Raw genomic sequence first — 6,115 nt, 5'->3', positions numbered from 1 at the left:
AGAAACTGTTTCATGAAACAGAATCTGTCACCTTTTATGTCACAGCTGGGCTAGTTTTGTTTCAAACAGACAGAATTGGAACTGAGGACTTGGTTGAGGTGAAGATGTGGCATTGAGTGGGTACCCAACAGATCCTGGCTCTTACCTTCCCTTGGCAGGAGCACTGGCCCAGGGCAGGAGACTGGAGGGGCTCCTATAGGAGGCGGTGATAAAGGTTCCGACAAGCAGGTGGCTTTTGGAAGATCTGGTAGCAGACCTTAGGGATGGGGGTTCTGGGAAAAGACTCCGGGCATGGAGTGAGGCAAATGGTCAAGATAGGAACTTTGCAATAACAGCAGGTCAGAAAGAACAAGAGCCAGAGTGCACAGTCAAGCAAGGATTGATATCTTACACTACAAGCCATTTGGGTGCTTAAATTCTTTTATGGACATATGACAGGTCCCATGGCTTGGGCTAAATCTGAGTCAGGACCAGCTATATAATTTTATTGTGCAAAATGAAAATACAGGGTCCTAAAAAAAACTGGAAAAGGGTCCTGTTAAAAAGGTACTAAAATCTAAAACTCTTTCCTCTCTTTCCGGTCTCTCTATTATGTTGCTTTTTATTTGCTATCTAATGTCGTACTCCCTTGGACGTGTGATGCTTACAAGGTCAGTATAAACTCTCCCAAGTGCCGGGGACCTTGTTACTTAGCAGTGAGGTCCACCAACTTCCAGGATCCCTTCCTGCCAGCCACCACCCCACAGTGTCATGGAAACCAGTCTCCTCTCCCCTCGCCCCTCATCTCGGCCCAAAGCCCCACCTCACTGAGGACTGGTGTCCCCAAGGGGATAGCAACTTCCATGCTGGGAAGTGTTTGGTCCTGCATTGGAGGTAGGTGAGAGGCTCATACTTGCCAGTTTGTCCACTGCCAGGATGGAGATGGCTGCCACCATGCTCTGCCCCGGGACACGACCCTGACCTCCCAGCATCCCTGCTTGTGACTGGGCCCCCTCTGGGAGCAGGGGTGGTGGCTGAATGAGGGCCCTCCATCCCTGTCTCCCAGCCTAAGTGGCTTTGTTGTCACCCTAGCAGAGGGCAGCAGGATGAGGAGAGGAAGGGGAGGTGAGTGGGTGGGGTTAGGGCACCAGAACCCACAGGCAGCTACAAACCCATCCCTGGGGGGCAGACACTTAACTGACTGAGCCACTCAGGTGCCCCTAACTAAAAATTTTAAAACCTCATATTGGACATTGAGGCTGGTGGCATAATTTTGCGTAATTCTAACTGCCCATATTCTGTCTGTCCCCCTTCTGTGTTTGAACAAAGGAGTTGCCAGTGTTGCCAAATCCATCACTCGCCATCCGTGAAACTGCTCTTTAGATGGTGTTTTAAGAAAGTGAGGCTCGGGGCGCCTGGGTGGCTCGGTCGGTTGAACATCCGACTTCGGCTCAGGTCATGATCTCGCGGTCTGTGAGTTCGAGCCCCGCGTCGGGCTCTGTGCTGACAGCTCAGAGCCTGGAGCCTGTTTCGGATTCTGTGTCTCCCTCTCTCTCTGACCTTCCCCCGTTCATGCTCTGTCTCTCTCTGTCTCAAAAATGAATAAATGTTAAAAAAAAAATTAAAAAAAAAAAGAAAGTGAGGCTCCTGTGCCCAGTTATTGATTAACAGGAGAGGAAAGAAAAAATGGCCTCAACCCACCTCTCATTAGGAACCGACCTTTCTTTCCAGCAAACAGCAGAAGCTTCCCAGGGCTGTGGAAGATATTTCAGCACTCTGGGCACAAAGAACCCAGGCCCAGAGGTGTGGCTGAGAGTGTGTATGTCTAGGAAACAGTGGAGGAACAGAGCATCTGACAGGCCTGCTGTCCCCCTGGCTACATGACCACAGTCTAGTCCCATTCCCCTCCGGGGCCCCCGTCTCTTCATCTTTAAAATAAAGAGATCAGACTAGATCCTCTCCAGGGTTCTCTCTGTCTCAAGAATTTAAGCTTTTGTGACTGTGAACCCACAGCTCCGCATCTCCTCAGTGGCCGCCGGTGAAGTCATTCCGGGGCTCCCTGGCTTCCCGGGTCTCTGGATCCTCATTCCTCAGAGCAGCTCAGAGCACATTCCTCAGCTGGTTGGGAAGAGGAGAGGTGCTGAGGCGCACTTCAGGCTCTGTGTGCCCTTCCTCAGTGGCGAGGTCTGGGTGCGGGGGAAACCCGAGGGCCGCCAGCTCTGCACTGAGAGTCTTTGCCTGCCCCGATGGCCGCCTGCAGCAAGAAGTCATCTGTTAGGTCACATCACTGTAAGTGCACGTGAGTGAGAAATGTAGCCGGTGACTCAGAGCCTGCCGGGGACCCCCACCCCCGAGGAGTCTTCTGAAGACACTGGCATCGCTCTTCTGCCCCTGCAGGCAAGGTTGTTCTGCAGATTGTTGCTGAGTTCATTACTGGAACAATACAAAGAAGCCAGCAGTTAATTATACACTGAAGAAGCTCCTTCACATCAGCCCCTACTCAGCTCTCTTTTTCATGCCCTCTGAAAAGACGTAATCATCCATTATAGTCATCACCAGCTTTGTTACTTTTTGTGCCTCTAATTGGCACTTTGAGACAATGAGGTATGGTGGAAAATATGCTCATCGAGGAGCCCGGGCCTGGTGTTCTAGTTCTGGGTCTATTAATACTTCAATGTGTAACCCTGAGCAAGTCCCTTTACCTCTCCGGGTCTCAACAATCAAACTAGGGGGTTGGAGGAGACCTAGCTGAGCTCTCCCCCTGCTGGATATCCTATTGTTCACCACCACCCGCCCCCACCCCCCCGCACCCCGCCCCGGTGTGCCCCCCAGCAGCATGTTGGTTATGATGAGAGGCCTGGAAAAGTAAGCATGTGTTCTCGTCTTGGCCCTGAGAAAGCTCTCAGAGTTGGGGGGGCCAGATGGAAACAGAGGAGTGCATCGTTGTGTGGCACTCCAAGGGGGACAGGAGTTTACGGAGGGGAAAAGGTGGTTTGGGAGCTGGAGCAAGAGTGAGGGTCTCATGTTGAGAGCAGATGAGAGCAGAGGGTCACATGTTGGGAGCAGGAGGCTGAAAGGAAGGGAGAAGTGGGACTAACAAGGATCCCAAATAAAGGCAAGGGAGTTTGGACTTCATTGAGGGACCGATGTAAACATTTGGTAGAGGAATTATAGCATAAGATAGACTCCCTAGAAGAGATATCGGCTAGGAACGCATTTGGCTATACCAAGCACAGCGGTCTCAACACATTTGGTTCTCATCTTTGTGCCTCAAGTATTTGGCACTGTGCTGGATTCATGTGAGACTTCATTCACGACTGTCGGTGTGAAATGAGCTAGGATGGCCACACTGGTGTGTTCCCTGCCTCTATGGCTCTGCTCAGTGGACCGAATGTCTGATGTGTTGGCCAGAGTTTGTTTTATTATTCTGGCCCTATTCCAGGACATTTCATAGCAGCCAGTAAAAATATATTCTCAGGTTTGCACTTATAAAACTTTATTGTCTTTAATCCATTTATTATCACCCATTTGATGCTTAAGCCCGGAAGTGCAGTCTTAGCTACATGGCTGCGTTTGTCTGCTGTTGGTGGACCTGGGGTGTCAGATTCCGTGACTTTACCAGGCTCTATACAGCCTCTGCCAATGGTAGGTGATTGTAGTGGGTTTTGCTCTTTCCTGAATGACTGTAGCAAAAGTGGTACTTTGGTCGAGTAACTTACTTTGCTTCATCCATACATTTGCTTTATCTCCACTCCACTTATGCTACCAAAGGGTAGGGACCTCCCTAGATTCTTGCTTTTGGACAAGTTTATTTGTGAAACTTTTCTTTCCTCTGCTGCTTTCCCCCTTTATCTTTACAAGTTTTGGGGGTATAAAACTGATCATTTTTACTGACCATTACTGCACACTGAATTCTTCCCTATACACCTAGAATTTCAGAGGAACCTGGATAGCTCAGTCGGTTGAGCGACCGACTCTTGATTTTGGCTCAAGTCACCATCTCATGGTTCATGAGTTTGAGTCGGGCTCAGACTGACAGTGTGGAGCCTACTTGGGATTTTCTCTCTCCCTCTCTCTGCCCCTTCTGTGTTCTCTCACTCTCTCTCTCAAAATAAATAAGTAAACTTAAAAAAAAAAAAACTCTAGAATTTTGTAATCTGGGGGCAAAATGCATTGCTGGTGTAATTCTTACCCTTCTCCCCTTCTTGGTCTGGAAGAGTAGCTTTTCTTGTTGTGGAGTTGTGATGAGGTCTGTGTTCATCACTCCAATGTTGCAGATGCCTTTTCTAACGCTATAACAGACCACTAACAGCCTTCATGTTTTGCCTGTTTCTCAATGAATTAAATATTTCCTCCATTTGTGAGCCGAATCCTTACTCCTGATTTTTTCCTATCGATCCAGTAGTAAAATACGTTTCCTTATGCCTAGAGCCTTATGGAATGTTATTACAGTATGCAAAGATTATTCACACATTCTAATATGCATATTAATCTCACTATGATACAGAACTGGTCCCTGCAGAGTTGTGCCTCATTAAAGAACATTTTAACCTGATCTGCTTTCTGAATTGATGGTCCAGCTATGGCAACTGCCCCACCACTGCAAACTGTCTCCAAACTGGAAGTGTCCGTGAACACTCCACAGTTGTGGGTTTCTGAGGGGGAGCCTATGAAAAAGGAAAAGGGACCCTTGTGAGATTAGGTTGTTGACAGAACAGAGTTTGGATGCCCTGGGGTGGGAGCTGTCCTGGGAGCCTCCTATATTGCTGGCTGCTGATTGGAGATGGCAGGCGAGGCAGGGAGAGGCAGGGGTGGAAACACAGTGCCCCACGCATTCGTATATATTCTCTGTTGCCTCACACTGGATATATTCTTGCCTAACAACGAAGCCATTCTGACATGGCCCCAGCACAGAATTCCAAGTTCCTTTGTGCACAGGGGACAATGATTTGCGTTAGCTGAGATTAACCCACAGTTGAACTGCAGCAGGACCATTTCCGTGTCTCTTAGTGAATTGAGGAAAAACACTTACAGTTTCATGAATGGGATTCGTTTGCCTGATGCGTGGCGCTGAGTTGTCAGGTAGTGCTGGGAGGGCAGACCAGAAAATTCCAACATCTGGCAGTCTCCGTATGTGGTTCTGTGTTTGTGGTCCAAGGGGATTCCGGGTGGGGACCCTGATGGGAGACCCCTCCCCTTTGTTCCCCGGCTCACAGACCACACAGGCAAAGACAAAGCTTCGTGGTTGGCCCTGCCTGGTGGAACCATCTGAAATTTTTCAAAATGTCCTTATGCAAAGAGCCCAGAGCCTGCATGTTTTAACCCCCAAGTGGCAGAGTCTTCTCTCCACAGTTGGAGTCGGATCTTCATACCTGTATGAAATAGTATCTGCTGGATGTTGCAGAATATGCATGAAGTCATTTAAAATAGGTTGTAAAGGCAGATTTTGATAGCCTCTATCCAGAATTGTTATGCTTTTTCTTGTTTGTTTTTGGAAGAGAGGGTAGATGGGAAAGCCATGCATTCAATATAATTAGCCCTTTGTTAGAAGAGTTGTAAATGGACCACTCTAATGGATGCACACTTCCTTATTTCTCTAAGATGATAACATGTTATTCTCCCTCGTCAGCCCCCACCTATCGCAGTGACGGTGAGTAGCACTTAAAAGGTTCATACTATTCTTTGTGTCTCTGCACTGCTCCTAGGGTGGTAAGTGTGTGGGTACCAATATAACAAGTCTACGGTTTTGGAGGAAAAGGAAGTAAGGAAGAGAGAATGAAGACTTATTGAGCGCCACTGATGTGCGAGGCTTCCCATATGTCATCTTATTTATTAAGATGTGGTGATATCATCCCCACTTTAGAACTCAAATCACCACCATTCAGGCAGATGCTGTGATGTTCCCCATCAGAGACAGCTGAATCTGCTTGGACACAAACCCCACACACTATACTCAATCCCATGTTGCCTAAAAATTAAAGCATTTGATTCAGTGATTTAGTTCATTTGTAGTTACTAACTTCTATTATGTAAATTGTTGTGCCTTAGTTCATGACATTTTATTGAGATAGTTTATAAATGGCATCCTACAAATATTGAAACAAAATCTAAATACTCAAAATTTGAAAGTTTATTC

At 47.6% G+C, this 6,115-nt stretch overlaps 1 long non-coding RNA gene across 1 annotated transcript; it reads right to left on the bottom strand.

Annotated features, from left to right (window-relative positions):
* Nucleotides 1–1,933: 1,933 nt before the first annotated feature.
* LOC131506064 (uncharacterized) lies at nucleotides 1,934–4,774 on the bottom strand. Its single transcript, XR_009258709.1, has 2 exons — nucleotides 4,172–4,774; nucleotides 1,934–2,412 (listed from the first exon to the last, which is right to left on the bottom strand). It is a non-coding gene; the product is annotated as an uncharacterized LOC131506064 (long non-coding RNA).
* Nucleotides 4,775–6,115: the final 1,341 nt, after the last annotated feature.

The sequence above is a fragment of the Neofelis nebulosa genome, chromosome 3 (assembly GCF_028018385.1).
Source record: "Neofelis nebulosa isolate mNeoNeb1 chromosome 3, mNeoNeb1.pri, whole genome shotgun sequence".
NCBI lineage: Eukaryota > Metazoa > Chordata > Mammalia > Carnivora > Felidae > Neofelis > Neofelis nebulosa.
Note: the sequence above shows the minus strand (reverse complement) of the source record. Positions and strands in the feature narration are given on the sequence as shown.